The sequence below is a fragment of the Papio anubis genome, chromosome 9 (genome assembly GCF_008728515.1).
Source record: "Papio anubis isolate 15944 chromosome 9, Panubis1.0, whole genome shotgun sequence".
Classification (NCBI taxonomy): Eukaryota; Metazoa; Chordata; class Mammalia; order Primates; family Cercopithecidae; genus Papio; species Papio anubis.
The window spans coordinates 126,693,012-126,709,606 of NC_044984.1; the positions used below are offsets into that span (position 1 = coordinate 126,693,012).

The window sequence follows — 16,595 nt, forward strand, 5'->3', positions numbered from 1 at the left end:
CTCCGAGTCCCCATTAACGTCTCGGAATGGGCCCAGCACAACGGTTTATTGCAGCCCCAACGTAGAGGGGTCTCCCCTGAGGCCGTGTCACTCACACCCTGTGTGACGTGGTGGGGAGTGTGAGTGCGTGGCTCAGCCCTCTGCTGCGTGTGGGAGGCTGTCTCTGGGCCCTCTGTTCCTGCACGGACACCAGGGCTGAGTGTGGATGCACAGCCTGGTAGCGGCAGAGCTGGGACCCAAACCGGCGGCCTCCACAGAGACTGGCCCAGAAGCCGCGACCTTCTCAGATCAGCAGGCACTGCGCGACCTTGCCCACGGCCCACGGCAGAAAGGGGCTGTTTTCACTTTCAACAGAATAGTTCAGTCGCATCAGCTCCGTGTGTAGCCCCAGCGTGAAATCCAGCAAGCACTGATTTTATTTCTAAGTCAGAAAAGAACAGACAGGGTCTGAATTCTGCAAGGGGCTATTTTCACACTATTTTGAGAAAATTGTGGAAAATGCCTGTTAATATTCTGAGGCTCGAACACTTTGCAGTGGACACAGGGGAGGCCACCATGATTATCTTAGTTGCTCGGTGCAGAGCCTTGTGGTTAAAACGTGGCTGGAGCGCTGGGCCGCCTGGACTCAGAGCCCGGCCCCACCACCTCCCCTTGTGCCACCTCTGTCAGGCCGCCCAGCATCCCACCCCTCAGCTTCCTCGTCTGTAAAATGGGGTGAGAACAGCATTCATTTCTGTCATGAGGATGCTGGACGGGAGGAACGTGCAGAGACCTCTGTCATGAGGACACTGGACGGAAGGAGGACGGGAGGAGCGTGCAGAGACCTCTGTCGTGAGGACGCTGGACGGGAGGAGCTCTGGGAGCGGCGCCTGGCACCGGGTCGCGCTTAATAAACGATGGAGCTGCTTCGGCAAAGGCCACTGTGGTTTCTCTTTTCCGCCATCCGAGGTCCACCCGACCTTCCAGCCTGACTCCACCCCACGGAAGCTAGTTCCACTCCGCCCGAGATGCACGAACTCCCGGCTTCCACGGGAAACTGGAGGGGGCACTGGGGAGAGGGTTTGATCTGATTCATGCTTCATTCGCCAGATGACTGCCCTACCGTGCAGAGCCCAGCAGGGTGCGCCCCGTGCCCCGAGCAGGTGCCCCCTGGGAGTTCACAGTCATGCGGGGGGCAGCCTGCACTGTCTGCTCTCTAAGGCACAGGAGAGGGGTTGCTTTGAAGGGGAAGGTCAGGACAGCTTCATGGACGAGGAATCTGAGCTGCACATTCGGACCTGGATGGATCTGAGTCCCAATCATCCAACTGGATGGGCAGGCAGATGGTGGATGATGAGTGGGCGGATGGGTAGGTGGGTATAAGAATGGATGGGTGGATGTGTGGATGGAGGAGTTGGGGGGTGAATGGATGGATGGGTGGATGTATGTATGTATGGGTGGGTGGGTGGATGGTTAATAGGTAAAATAAATTGGATGGATGAATGAATGAGAGAGAGCAGAGTAGATAAGATGGAAGAGTAGGTATGAATGGTAGAATTAGAGTGAATAGATAGATGGAGTAGGTGATGGATGGGGCAGGTGGATGGAAGTGGAGATGAATAAATATAGTAGGAGACTCTATAGAGTAGCAAGGTGTAAACGTGAGAAAAGAGGGAAGACAGTATCTGGGAGGCGCTGGACCCAGGAGGGCAGGGGTGCCTGGAGGCTGAACCCGGGAGGGGTGGTGCCTGGGCTGGACCGGGAGGGACGGTGCCAGGCGCTGGACCGGGAGGGACGGTGCCTGGAGCGCTGGACCAGGAGAGAAGACCAGGAAGGCAGGTTGGGTCCCAGTGCATCCATGTGTTGTTGAGCAGCCCAGACTGACACAAGCGTTGGACTGACAACCTCATCTTTGACCTGGGCCCCGGAAGAAGGGGATCAACCTTGGGGGCAGACATGGAGCCTCTGCTGCCCCCTGACAACAGGGGTTCAGGGCAGGCTCCCCTTCAGCAAGTGGCTGAGGGAAACCAGATGCCCTGGACTCCACTGAGGGCTTCACCAGGGGCAGGGCCAGTTTCCCCTCCCGTCCTCCGTGTGTGGGTTCCTGAGGTCTCCTCCTGTCTGTGACCCTCAAGGCGGGGCTGTGTCCAAAGGACGGGCATTTCCAGGAGATTCCAGAGTCAGGGTTTGAGCAGAGAGCTGACCCAGGCGTGTGCACCATCAAAGGACAGCGTGGGCGCGGGGAGGGGTGGGGGCCCATCCACTCTGCTCCTCTCTGCAGCTTCTCTCAGAGGTGGCCACCAAGGTGATGGTGCACCCAAGTGTCCCTCATCCTTGCTCCAGCCGCCCTTAAACCCAAACCTGGGTCAGGTTGGCATTTATTGCTGCATGGAGCAGCTGTGGGATGTTCCGGAGCCCTGCATGCTTTCCAAAGGGAAGCAGAGGGCCAGGAAATCCTTCCCGCCAGATACTTCCAGTCATTCCCCATCTCCCTTGCTTTGGCCCCATAAATATTCATATTCATTGAACACAAGTATTATGTATGAAGATTTATCAAACACCATATTAGTCTCAGTGAGAATATATTTTACAGGTATTGCCATGTCCTGCAAAATATTCATGACTTTGTGGTTTCGGAAGGGCCGTCAGTCTTTTCACTATTGACAGTATGTTACTAGTTTGGGTCTCCAGGGAATCTTAAAAGACTGGTCTGTAATGAAATTAGCTGTTGTATTTGGAGAGAGTGGATAAAATCGAAGCTGGGAGAGAGAGAGAGACATTATCTACAAAAGCAAACCAGGGTCTCTCCTTTTTATCTTCACTTTGTAATCATCAAAATTAATAGCCAGGCACATTAAATCGGTTTACATTTTTATAGTGGAGATAAAGAGAGGGACAAGGGAGCTGGTGGGATGCTTTGCCTGCTGCAGCTTCCACACTCCCCTCTGCGCTCCACACTTCCTGAAGTGGACAGCCAAGGTTGCACACACGTGAAGGACACGGGGCCTGGAGTGCTGGGAGGTGATGGTGCTGCTGGTTCCCCCACTGCAAACAGGGTGGAGTCCTGCTTGCTGGACAAAGGTCATGGTGGCGGCTGCTGGTGTCCCGGAATCTGAGGGTGGAGGGAGGGCCCGCTGTCCCATGGCAGCTGCCCTGGTCTAGAGTCCACCTCTGTTCTTTCTGCGGGCACTTGCTCATGGTGTTTCTTTTCCTTGTGTGCCTTGTTACGTTTGACTGTAGGCTGGTCATTGTCGTTGCATAACCCAAGGCCTAGGTGGAAGCTTTCCTCTCTGGAGAGGGTTCTGTTTGCTCCTCCAGGCTCCTGGAGGCTGCCCGTGCTGTCCCTGCCCGTGCTGCTCCTCCATCAAGTTCAGGTCTTGATGGTTGCTTGGACCACGCCGAGGCTACACGTCCTGAAGGCGAGTCCCCCAGTGCTTCACCCTCACCGCTGTTTATGGAGGGAGAGTTTTCTATTTGGCACCTCTGGTTTCTTCCCCCTTTCTCCCTCTTTGAAATGTCAAAGTCACAATATTCAGAACACCCCCTTAGGAAAAAAGCAAATTGCAGGCCCACTCATTTCTCTGATTCCCGTTTTCCCTTCACTTTTGGCCTAGCAATTTCTTACCATCTTGTCAGGTATTTATTGCTTTTTAGAAGTTGATGTTGTTGTTTAAATCCAGCATTCTTAGTGCTTTTCAGCGGGAGGCAGGTTGGTCCGGCTCCAGAGGCCACGGTTCTGGGAAACTTCCGCTGGGGCCGAGTCCCTGTCTTGGGCTGCCAGCGCCGTGGGCCCAGGGAGAACGGGTGCCCTGAAGGATGGGTGTGGACAGGCGGAGGCTCCAAAACAGGACAGCCAGGTTTGGGCTGTTTGGGGATCACCTCCCTCGGGCCACAGCCATGCCCAGTTTCTCTTTGCGTGGGAGCACAGCATGGCTCCCACGTGGCTCCCACCTTCCTAGCAGTGCCCTCCCTCTGCCGCTTCCTCCCCGATTATCTTGTGCCCGGCCACCTCTCAGTTTGTGCTGTTTCCTCTCTTGGAATATTGGCTTCAGTCGCTGTGACAGATGGAAATCCATGAGTCAAAGAGAAGCCGGGAGCTTGAAAGCCCACTTCCTTCCAAGCTGAAAAATCACAGCCGCCCACATATCCCAGGTATCATGTGCTGGGAGAGCAGGCAGCCAAGTGTGAAATAACTCTTCGGGGGCAGGGACCAGAGGAAGCTGGCAAGGATGCCTGCCTTTCTGGAGCGCTCTCAGCCCCCAGGAGATGGCCAGCACCATCCTTCTCGGTGGGGCTGTTGGGTGGGAGGCAGCCTGACCTCATGTCGGTGCCCTCTCACTCCTGGCACTTGGCCCTGGCTCCTCTGGGTGAGGGAACTCGGAGCCTCTGACCATCCCGGCCTTTGCGTGCCTCAGTTCCTTTACTTCTGCGTGTTACAGACCCCGACTGAAATGCAGAACCGCGGTGTGGCTGGGGAAACCTGGAGGGCTGGTGGGACCCTCACAAGCCCAGCCCTACGTGAATCCCAGCTCCTCCCTTTCTGCTGGAGGCATTCGGCCTCAGGGTCACACACTGGCTGCTCCAGCCCTGAGCATTGAGTCCTGGTTCCAGGCACAAAAAACAGTACAGGGCTGTGGATAAAAGGTGAAAACCTCAGATTCCAGCAGTCTGCTGTTTCAGACATATTTCTCAGGCATTCCACCCAGCAAATTCCACTTGAATCTTACGGACTAGGTGTTAGTCGGGCACCACCCTCCGCTACGAGTCACCCGGGAAGGCCGGGGTCTCATCTGTGCCCGCCGCCATCAAGCGAACTATTGTTCTGCTGCTGGGGGACTGGGGATGGGTGGTGGCCCGGGCGTCTGCTGGGCCCTTTCCCTCTAACTGCCCTCCTCGTGTGGTCTGTTTCTCTGCCCTCTGTGGGACTCCTGGTGCTGCTGTAACACTGACCACAGACTGGGTGGCTGTACACAACGGAGACTTACTCTGTCTCTGTTCTGGAGGCCGGAAGTCCAAAGTCACGGTGCCGGCAGGGCCAGCTCCCCTGGGGGCCTAGGTCTGCTGCAGGCCTGTCCCACTTGGGGGGCTCCGGCCTTGTCTCTGCCTCTGACTATCTGAGCCCTCTCATTGTCTAATCAGCATGCTTCTTACTGGATTTAGGCCTCCTGCCCCGAGTCCAGGATGACCTCATCTTGAAATCCTTAACTTAATTATACCTGGAAAGACCTTACTCCCACACCCACAGGTTCAGAGTGGAGGTAGCTTTTAGGGCCCTCATTCAACCCACCATCCCGCTCCATTCATCTGAACTGGGGCACGATCCCTCGATCTCCAGGGTGGCTGCGTGAGGCCCACAGGCAGCTAGAGGCGTGGGGCCGGTCAGCCGTGGCTGTCCCGGGGGCCGTGATCCACTCCAACCCATCTCTGACGTGCGTGGCAGATCCGGGCTGTCAGATTGCTGGATCCTCCTGAGGAAGTGGGAGCTCCAGGGTTTCAGGTGAAATCTACAGGGTTTCAATGTTGGCAAAACTCAGGATTCTGAGAGCGTCACGTGGGACAGACACGCCTGCGGCCCGGTGGACGTGGGCTGAATGGGCGGGGCCAGCTTCTGCCCACCACCCTGCAGGGCCATAAACGGGGGCTCTAGGAACCTCCCTGGTTGGAGGCAGAGAGGTGGGGCCAGCAGCGTCCTCCCGGGCACCAGCTCACCCCTGCTCCACGGCCACCTCCTGTCTCCTTGGGCACAGGGGGAACAGTGTGGCCATCCCAAGCCCCGTGGATGAGGCGTGAGGACGGCCGGTGCAGACGCGGCTCGGAAGGGCCCAGGAACCGCAGCCTGGTGGGTCTTTGTGGCCACAGTGAGCCTCACTGTCTATGCAATGGGGACAGCATGGCGCTGACATCATGGGCAGTGTGAGGATTACAGGACGGGCACTCCGAGGTACCAGGCAGGTCCCGGGCCCCACTCTTTGTCTCAGCCCCAGCGGTCGAGGGTCCCTCCCACCGCACGTTGCCTCCCCGGCCTGCCCTGCTTTCGTGGGGCTGCCCCACATCCCACAAGGCCTCCCCTGCCTTTAGAAGTGTCTGGGAACCCGCGAGGGGCAGGCACTGCCTGGGGGCTGCTGGAACGAGACCAGCAAACAGAACGGGCAGCAGCACCCAGCGAGGGAGTGTCGGCCCAGGGCAGGGTGTTGAGGGGTCTGCTTGCTGTGCCAGCTTAGCCTCCTGTATTATTTTCCTGGGGCTGCTGTCACAGATCACCACAGATGGGGCCTAAAATCACATACATTTCTTCTCATAACTGTGGCATCCAGACGCCCAAAGTGGATTTCACTGAGCTACTGCCGAGCTACGGGCAGGGCTGTGCGGCCTCCAGAGGCCGCAGGGAGGGTCTGTCCTTACCTCCCAGCTCCTGAGGGCTCCAGGCATCCTTGGCCACATTGCTGCACCCTCTGTCTCCATCACACGCAGCTGTTTCCTCTTCTGTCTGCGTCAAATCTCCCTCCCCGTGCCTTTTACTTTTTGTTTTGTGAGACAGGGTCTGACTCTGTTGCCCAGGCTACGGTGCAGTGGTGCGATCTCAGCTCACTGCAGCCTCAGCCTCCTAAAGTCAAGCGATTCTCCTGCCTCAGCCTCCCAAGTAACTGAGCTTACAAGTGCCCACCACCACACCAGGGTAATTTTTGTGTTTTTAGTAGAGATGGAGTTTCACCGTGTTGGCCAGGCTGGTCTCAAACTCCTGGGCTCAAGTGATTCTCCTGCCTCAGCCCCACAATGTTCTGGGATTACAGCCGTGACCCAGTGCGCCTGGCCCAATTCTCTCTCATAAGACACTTGTTTTTGTTTGTTTGTTTTGAGACGGAGTCTCACTCTGTCACCCAGGCTGGAGTGCAGTAGCGCGATCTCAGCTCACTGCAGCCTCTGCCTCCAGGGTTAAAGCGATTCTCCTGCCTCGGCCTCCTGAGTAGCTGGGATTACAGGCACTCACCACCATGCCCAGCTCATTTTTGAAATTTTTTTAGTAGAGATGAGGGTTCATCATGTTGGTCAGGCTGGTCTCGAACTCCTGACCTCATGATCCACCTGCCTCAGCCTCCCACAGTGCTGGGATTACAGGCGTGAGCCACCGTGCCTGGCCCACTTCTCTCTTATAAGACACTGGTGATTGCATTCAGGGTACACCTGGGTGCAAGGGCACCCTCTGTCTCAGGGCCCCTAACTTAATCATATCTGTAAAGTCCCTTGACCATGGAAAGTGACAGACTCGTGGGTTCCGGACATCAGAGCCTGATGCCTTTGGGATCTGTTATGTGTCCCGCCACACCTGTCCTGCCCGATTAACAGATATAGACAGACCCAGTGTGTATTTGTTAACCTAATGCCATTTCTTCCAAAACGTGAATTCATTGCTGACATATAGAGACAGAAATCTGTACACCGGCACCTCCTGTTGGAATTTTAGAAGATCTGGCATCTCTGGACCCGAGTCCCTGGGTGGCAGTAATCCGTGGGTCTGAGCCGCAGTCCCCACCACTCCCCGTTGCCCCAGACACACATGCCAAGTGACAATCTATTCATCCTTCAACTTCCCTGTTTTCCTCAGGGTCCGTTGAGAGGAGGTGGCTGAGAAGCGGGCACAGGTCCCCTCACAGCCCAGACCACCCCCGCCTGCCCATCTGCTCACAAACGGAGTCAGCCCCCGAGGAAATCGCTTTCCCCGCCACACTCCCAGACGGCCGTTTCCTCCCCTGTGATCGTCTTCCAAATTATCTCCTATAATTAGAAAAGTGCGTTCCCTCGGGTCATGGGAAAGGAACTTCAAATGATGATTCCATAAAAGCAGAATGACCATGGGCACTCGGCAGCCGTGGTCGGAAGTGAGCCATCTTTTCCAATTACCACAGTGATGATGAATGAGGGGGAGGAAGCCTTGTGTTCAGCCCTGAATCTCAAAAGGAAGCTGCTTTTCCTCTCACAAGTCAAATCACTGCCTCCAAAACCAAGCGGTGTCCCTGGCTCTGAGCAGGGACGAAGGCGTGGAGAATGTCCTGGGGAAAGTGGGTGCCCCATGGCACTCCGTCGGCAGCACCGGGGCAGTGGGGGGACCTAGAAAGGCCTGGAGATGCAGCTGTCCTCCAAGCCACCATGTCCGACCTGACTTTCCCTTAAGAACTTGTTGTCCACAATCTGGACCCCCACTCTGCCCACCCTCCTGGACCTCGGCCCCCAGACCCCGGGAGGGTCACCCCAACAGGCCTCTGCACGGCTCCGGGATGCCCCTGAGTGGGCCGCCTCCTGGCTGGGGCCCTGGAGCCAGGCCGACTCCTCACCATCCCAGACAGCAGCTCCCATTGCTCTGCACTTGAGAGTCACCTGGGGATGGTTTAGACGTTCAGCGTCCAGGCCACGCCCCGGCAGTTACATCAACTCTGTGGGGGAGGCCCAGGCAGGCGCCGGCGCCCTCAGACTCTCCAGGTGGTTCCGGTGTGGACGGGCTTCATCCGCTGACCCGGGGTGGCTGCTTCCAGTGCTGCCTGTGTGGGAGTCCCCTGGAGGCCTGGTTAGAACAAGCACCGGCACCCCAGGGGTTCTGACTCAGCGGGTTTGGGGAGGGTCTCAAGAATGTGTGGTCCCCACAGGCTCCCAGGTGAGGTGGACGCTGCTGTCCTAAGGGTGGGAGTCACTGTCTTGAGTGTGGGCCCCGCCGTGAGTCCCCCTGTCCTGAGGGTGGGCCCCCCTGGCCCAGGTGCCACTGTGAGAGCTGCCGTCCTAAAGGCTGTGCTGCCAGCCCTGACTCAGCTCCTTCGGACCCAAGCCCCACCCAGGACTGCTGGTCCCCACCACCCAGTGCCGTGACGAGCCAGTAGGAGAAACCCCAGGCCTGGCCCTCACATCGGCACCTGGGCCGCACCCTCCACCCCAGGGGCTCCCTGGCTCCCCTCTCAGGGCCCACTGAGCCCAAACACCCCCCAAATTGAGCTCCAGGAGGCTGCCCAGGCAAGGCTGTGCCCAGGCGAGGATGTACCCAGGTGAGGGTGTGCCTGGGCGAGGGTGTCCCTGGGTGAGGGTGTGCCCGGGCGGAGGGGTGCCTGGGCGAGGGTGTCCCTGGGTGAGGGTGTACCCGGGGGTAGGTGTGCCTGGGCGAGGGTGCTGCTTCTCATCTCTCCTCTGCTTCCGTTTTTGGTGGTGGATTCTGAGCAGCTGCCTCTCGTGTTAGACGAAGATGCCCTGGTGGCCTGTGCTGCTGAAGATGCCTGGGGTGGGGGCCTCTCTCCTGGTGATGAATCCACTCAGGGCGCTGGCCCAGCCTTGGGCAATCACTGCCTCCCAGCGGTGGAGGGTCTGACAGGGACTGCTGGGTGAAGGCCACAGGGGTGACAGCCACAGTGTGCATGGGGATGGCTAGTCCTGAAATACACAGGGAGGCTGTCCGGAGAGAGATAGACAGAGGGTGGGAAACCGAGTCGTTGATGTCCACACGCCATCTTGACCCCGGCTGATCAGAACATCGGACTCTGCACAGGCCCCTGGGTTCCACCCTCATCCCCCCATGGACGGTCACCGGAGTGGTTTATCTGCGTGGAAAGCCTGACCAGTGTGCCCACCCTCCTCTCTCCGCCTCAGCTCAAAGCTCCTCTGCGCTCCCACTTCCTGCAAAGCTCAAAGCAAGATCCCAGCTGGCACAGAAAGCTCTCACCCTGTCCCATCGTCCCCTGTCTGCCCCCACAGCCCTGACCTGCACATGCAGCCACTCGCAGGACACCTTCCTGCCCTCCTGGCCTTTCTCTCCCCTCAGACTCCTCCTCGTGGGGACCCTGCTCCTGCCTCTGGCTGCACCTGCGAGGAAGCGGCTGCCCTGGGCTGGCACCTGCTCACCTGTGTGCATGAGCTCTGGGGGGCAGGCAGGTGTGTGCTGCGTTCACCGGGGCCACCTGGGGCTACCCGGCCCAGGCGGCTCTTGGGATTTAGCAGAAGCTCCGTGAGTTTTGCTACTGGATGGATGAATAAATGGCGCAGCTACAAATTGACATTTTATGTTTGCAGCCATCAAAAGTTATGTTTATGAAGAATTTTTAGTGACGTGGGAAAATACTCAAGACGTAGTGATAACAGCAGAATGCAGGCGGCAGATACCAGATATGTGGATGGAGCTGCGCCGAGGAGGTTCACGTGATCTTATAAAATAATATGGAGCGTGAAAATACTGATATTAGTTTTCCCTGCAGCATGGGACCCCGGTGATCCTCTGTGTGCATGTGTGTGTGCGTGTGTGCGTGTGCGTGTGTGTACGTGTGCGTGTGTGTGCATGTGTGTGTGTGTGCATGTGTGTGTACATGTGTGCGTGTGTGTGCATGTGTGTGTGCGTGTGTGTGCATGTGTGCGTGTGTGTGCATGTGTGTGTACATGTGTGCGTGTGTGTGCGTGTGTGTGCGTGTGTGCGTGTGTCCGTGTGTGTAGAATTTTCTACCGGAAGCATTTATGACTTTTCCAATCAGAAGTGATGCACTTTCTAATTAAAGTAGTGGAAGCATATATTGCTGGCAGTGAAACAAAACTAATCTAAACCTTCTGGAAAATGACTTGGCACCAAGGTTCGTGAAATTTCTCTATCTTTGACGCAGTGGTTCAATTTCTGAAATAAGCAATCCTAAATATGTAATTAATAAATAAGTGATAAACGTGTGAGCTCTCAGGGTTGTCAGGCAGTCGTTTCTGTGGACTCTGCTGTCTGATGGATGTTTCCTGGTGGTTGGAAGGTCATTGCTATGACTGTAATTGAATTCTACCTGTGATGGCACAGAAGGCATCTGTGGCCATAACTTTATGTGGAGGCAAAAAGCAAAATGCAGACCCCTCCATCTTGAAGGTGGCACATGCATGTTCCATGCGCCCCTGGAGCCGCATTCAAATCACCTGCCCTGTCCAAAGTCACGCAGGGCAGCGGCGAGGCCGCGTTTGCCAGGGAGGGGTTGGCCTCCCCTCCGGCCACCGAGTGGGGCCCCAGGTCCCTGCTCTGAGGGCTGGTTCAATCTGAATGTGTCCACATGGCATGTTGCTTCCCCGTGGCCACCAGGCAGTCCTCGTGCGGTGCTGGTGGTGAATGTTTGCACAGCCATCCCAACCTCCAGGCGGAACTGGGAGGGGCAGGGGCCAGCGATGGGGCAGCCCCATGGATGGAGACCCTTTACGTGCCCTGGAGGAGAAGTGTCCAGCTGGCACCTTGGTCTGGCCCAGAAACTCCTGTGTGGTTCTCGTTGGACGGTTCCTGCGTACCCACCGCAGCAGCACTTCCGTCTGTGAAGCAGGGCACAGAGTGAAGCACAGCCGTGGTCCCCAAGGCCAGGCAGGCACTGTCACCTGCTTCCTTGGGAGAGAATGCCCTTCTTCTCCTGAAAGGGGTGTGACCATGGTTTAGTGGCTGTTTATTTAACGCCTTTGCCTGACACGATACAGGGGCGGTGCCTTTCTCAGTCCCCTGAGACACCCTCTTTGAGAGCTTTGCAGTTCAGAGCACTGTGGCGGAGTGTGGCTGGGGCTCACTGCCTCCTGGCCATGGCCCCAACCTTCAGCCTCAGTAGTCTCATCAGTTACAGGGGGGTGACAAAAGCACCTGGCTTAGAGAGAACCCTGGGGATTAAAGGAGGCAAAGCTCATGCAATGCCTGCACGAGGAACATGGTCAGTGCTGTGCTGTGAATGCGTTGCCAGCTGCCCCCATGTGGGAAGCTTCACCCCCACCATGGCATTGAGAGGGGTCTGCAGGGGCCCTGCCCTCTCCAAGGGGTTAATGCCCTTAATGTGAGAATGGGTTAGTTATGGGAGTGGCTTATCTCAGGAGTGGGTTGGTTATCTCAGGGGTGGGTTAGGTATGGTGGGAGCAGGTTAGTTATCATGGGAGTGGGTTATCTCAGGAGTGGCTTGGTTAGCTCTGGAGTGCAATGGTTATCATGGGAGTGGGTTATCTCAGGAGTGGCTTGGTTAGCTCTGGAGTGCAATGGTTATCATGGGAGTGGGTTCGTTAACTTGGGAGTGGGTTACCTTGGGAAATGAGTTAGTTATCACAAGAATGAGCTGGCTACCATGAGACTGGGTTAGTTATCTCAGGAGTGGGCTAGGTGTCTTGGCAATGACTTGGTTATCTCAGGAGTGAGTTGGTTATCATGGGAGGGAATTGGTTGTCTCGGGAGTGAGTTGGTCATCTTGGGAGTTGGTTTTCTCAGAAGTGAGTTAGTTTTCTTGGGAGTGAGTTGGTTATTATGAGAGTGAGTCGCTTAGTGGAATTGGCCCGGTTGTCTCAGGAGTGAGTTGGTTATTGTAGGAGTGAGTCGGTTATCATGGGAGTGAGTTGGTTATCTTGGGAGTGGCTTGGTTATCCTGGAAGTGAGTTAGTTATCTCGAGTGCGTTGGTTATGATGGAAGTGGCTGCAGAAGGGCCCTATGTACAGTCAGGGCTAGAAGGAGAAGGTGGGGGACCCCGTGTACAGTCATAGCTGGAAGGAGAAGGTGGGGGATCCCATGTACAGTTGGAGCTGGAATGAGATGGGGGGGACCCCGTGTACAGTCGGAGCTGGAAGGAGAAGGTGGGGGACCCCGTGTACAGTCGGAGCTGGAAGGAGAAGCTGGGGGACCCCGTGTATAGTTGGAGCTGGAATGAGACGGGGGGGACCCCGTGTACAGTCGGAGCTGGAAGGAGAAGTGGAGCCTGGCCCTGTTTGACCAAAGATGTTGCCCCTCTGAGCCTGTCTGTGAATGGCCATGGAAGACCACGAGCATCGATTTGGGGATTACAGATGAATTTTAGGGAGTAGGAACATTTGCAAACACAGAATCTGTGAATGATGTGGCCAACGGTACTTTGGTATTCTGGCAACCGCTATGGACACACTGGTGGGGCTGGTGGGACTGGGGGGCACAGGCTCTCCTGGGGCACCAGGTCTTCACCATTGACCTCCCCCAAGAGCTGTCCCTGGAGCAGGTGGGTCAGATGAACAAATGACTCTGACCAGAGTCAGCAAAGAGATGGGAGCCGCCTCCCCACGGCCCCCAGCCTGCGCCCCTGAGGCCCGGTGAGGCCCCTGACGGTGGAGGCTCCTCCGTGAACAGCAGCCTGAGAACAGTGCTTCTCAAACCTGGCTGCATCACCCGGGTTCTTGTTAAAACACAGCCCACCGGGCCCCTCCGGAAGTGTCTGATCCACAGGTGCACGTCAGGCAGGAGACTCAGGAACTCCGGTGACCTCCGGGTGATGCTGAGGCTGAGGCTGGGGACCAACTCCGGCTCTGGCCTTGGAGCCAGGTCTCAGAGGCTTCAGGCGTCCTGCTCAGGGTGGCAGCGGCCATGCAGTGCCAAGGTGCCAGCAGAGGCTGGGGTCAGGACTTCCAGCCGGGAGGGCAGGGCAGGAGCAGGCGCAGGCCCAGGGCAGCCTCCGGAAGGGCAGGGCAGGAGCAGGCACAGGGCAGCCTCCGGGAGGGCAGGGCAGGACCAGGCCCAGGGCAGCCTCTGGGAGGGCAGGGCAGGAGCAGGCACAGGCCCAGGGCAGCCTCCAGGAGGGCAGGAGGAGCAGGCCCAGGGCAGCCTCCGGGAGGGCAGGGCAGGAGCAGGCGCAGGCCCAGGGCAGCCTCTGGGAGGGCAGGGCAGGAGCAGGCCCAGGGCAGCCTCTGGGAGGGCAGGGCAGGAGCAGGCGCAGGCCCAGGGCAGCCTCTGGGAGGGCAGGTGCGGTCAGAGCTGCTTGGCTTTCCTGGTCACGTTCTTTGGAGCAGGAGGAATCCGTTAATAGCTCGGAAAAGTGAAAATCCCACGGATCTGATTTTGCCTGTGAGGAAGGTTGCCGTGGGTGCCTCGCAGCAGGATTTCTGGAGCTCTCATCTTCCCTGTCTCTTATCTGCAGCATGGCCTCATATCCTCTTTCACAAAGAATTCCTTCCAAAGAGGCAGAGTTGCTTGATCCCACCAGGAAACAAGGACAAATGATGAAGAAACTGGTAAAAGTGTGGAGACGCCCAGCCTGCGGCTGCAGGACCAAATCCCTCTAAACCCACTGTGGGATGGAGCCGCCAGTGGTCCCTGTAGCTGCACTGGGGGTCACAGGGAGTGGCCGGTGCTGCCACAGCCCAGGGGCTGGAGATGGGGCCTCCAGCCTGGGAAGCTAGTGGGGCCTTCAGACGGGCACCTGGAGAGTTTGCTCTGCTCTTCCCCACCCTCAACGCCCTGGCTTCACTGACAGCCCAGTGCCGGGCACCGTGTGGGCAGGGAAGGGGAGGCCCAGTGCTGGCACTGGTGTCCCCCGGGCAGCTTCTCTCAGCAGCTACAGGATGGTGACAGCACTGACTCCACCAGCCGAGGAAGAAGATCGGATCCGAGGCAGCAAAGGCTCCTTCACCCCAGTGCACGCCCAGTGCAGGGCTCGGGGTCCCTGAGCTCCATGTCCACCATCCGCACAGTCCTGGGGCAGGGACTCGATGGTAGCCCACCTGTGACCAAGGAGGACCCTCAACCAGGAGAAATCAGGCAGCTCAGCGGGCAGCAGCGTCTGGACCAGGGGCTGCTTGGTTCTCTTAAGCACAGGTGCAGCAGTGAGGGGAGGCATGAAGCCCCAGGGTGAGGAAGGATGGGAATGGCAGCCTCTCTCTTCAAAACACACTCAGTGGGAGGCCTGGCAACCCTCATTCCTCCACAAGGAAGCTGTGAGCAGTGGCATAGCCAGGGTGTCTCCTAACCCCCGTGCAAGTGATGGGATCACAGCACGTAGGCCAGTGAAGGCCCAGCTCCTCCGCGCCTTCTGGCCAATGAAGCAGATTCAGGCAAAGCTGGGGGCGTCTGCCAAGCCCCCTTAGCTGTGTAACGTGACACTCACTGGTTCCAGGGATTCGGATGTGGACAGCTTTCGGGCTGCTGCCAACCACATAGAGTAAAACGAGTTTGTCATTCGTGCAAGGCAGGGCGGCTGGAGGACAACAGCATCTTTTGGGATCAAATAGATGATGACAAAGCCAGTTCAAGGGACAGGCTAACTGGCAACACGACAAGAGATCAAGCCGATGAGATGAAAACCAAGAGAGGCCGGGCGCGGTGGCTCAAGCCTGTAATCCCAGCACTTTGGGAGGCCGAGGCGGGTGGATCACAAGGTCAGGAGATCGAGACTATCCTGGCTAACATGGTGAAACCCCGTCTCTACTAAAAATACAAAAAACTAGCCGGGCGAGGTGGCGGGCGTCTGTAGTCCCAGCTACTTGGGAGGCTGAGGCGGGAGAATGGCGTGAACCCGGGGGGCGGAGCTTGCAGTGAGCCGAGATCGCGCCACTGCACTCCAGCCTGGGAGACACAGTGAGACTCCGTCTCAAAAAAAAAAAAAAAAAAAAAGAAAACCAAGAGAATGAAAATGGAGAATGAAGCGTCGGGAGGCAGGAGATAAACCGGGAGAGGAAACGTTCACTTAACAGAGGTTACAGAAGAGAAAACAGGGATGGCAGATGGGAACGCAGTCACATCATTAACAGAACAAACTTCCTGGAGCTGAACGTCGACATGAGTGTGGATCGCCAGGTGTGACTGTGATTCGCTTCAAGATATGTCCTGACCAAATCTAGGATCCCAACAACAACAACAAAAATCAGTGTCCGGAGACAGGCAGAAACAAAATGCCTGTCTGAAGAAGAAAGAGGGTCCTGCCGACCTCAGAACACTAGCAGGCAGCACTGGGCGCTGCATGAGGCGAAAAAACCGTCGAGCCTGGAGTTCTATACCCAGCACAATTACCAAGCCAGCATGAGGAGCAACAAAAGAGACTTCCAGACATTTGAGGGCTCAGCAAGTTTACTTTCCACACCACCCTTCTTCAGTCTTCTTTAGAGACATACTTCAGTGGGATGAGAGGACCTCCAGGACCTGAGCAGACGTGGGATCCACAGGGCGATGGAGCCCACCCAGGCTTAGAGTGAGGAGGGCCCGGGGGTGGCTGCTGGGCAAACAATTGATGCAAAGGGACCTGGGAGTGAGAAGGCCATGAGGCGAGGGCACTGAGGGCCGGCCCTGCAGTCGGGAACATCTCTGGGAAGATGGGGCTGTGCTCCCCGGTCACATCGCCAGGAGGCCTGAGCTCACATGGCAGCAGAGCACGGCTGTTGGGAGGAGCTGCTCCATGCCACGTTGCCTGGGTTCAAACATGGTTCTGATGCTGACCAGCCCTGTGACCCTGTGTGTGTGTGTCCTGACCTCTCTGAGCCTCAGTTTCCTCATCTGCAAAATGGGGTGAAATACAGAGCCTACGTCCCAGGGGTGTTGTGGGGAATGACATGTTAACGTGTGTGAAGGGCGCTTGCTCAGTAGATATTACTATTATTATTATCTTTTTGTCTTCTCCAAAAGGGCATGTGAAAAGTCAAGATCCAAACCTAAAACAAGTCAAAATACGCATAATTCTGAGAAATTGATAGTGTAACAGGAAAATCAGTGATACTGTCTTGACCTTTGAAAGTTCTTCATTAAGTAGCACAGGTTTAGTGGGTGATAGAATGATATTTCCGTCATAGTGTCCATGCCGTGCGGGCGCCATGGTGGATTGTAACTACGTAATCCTGATGTGGGCATGTCAATTTACTGCTTTTTTTCTTTCTTTTT

At 56.8% G+C, this 16,595-nt stretch overlaps 1 protein-coding gene across 3 annotated transcripts in view; it reads left to right on the plus strand.

Moving 5' to 3' along the window:
• LOC101013007 (polypeptide N-acetylgalactosaminyltransferase 9) overlaps positions 1 to 16,595 on the plus strand; it is an 80,306-nt gene that overhangs the window by 14,630 nt on the left and 49,081 nt on the right. The window lies entirely within an intron of this gene.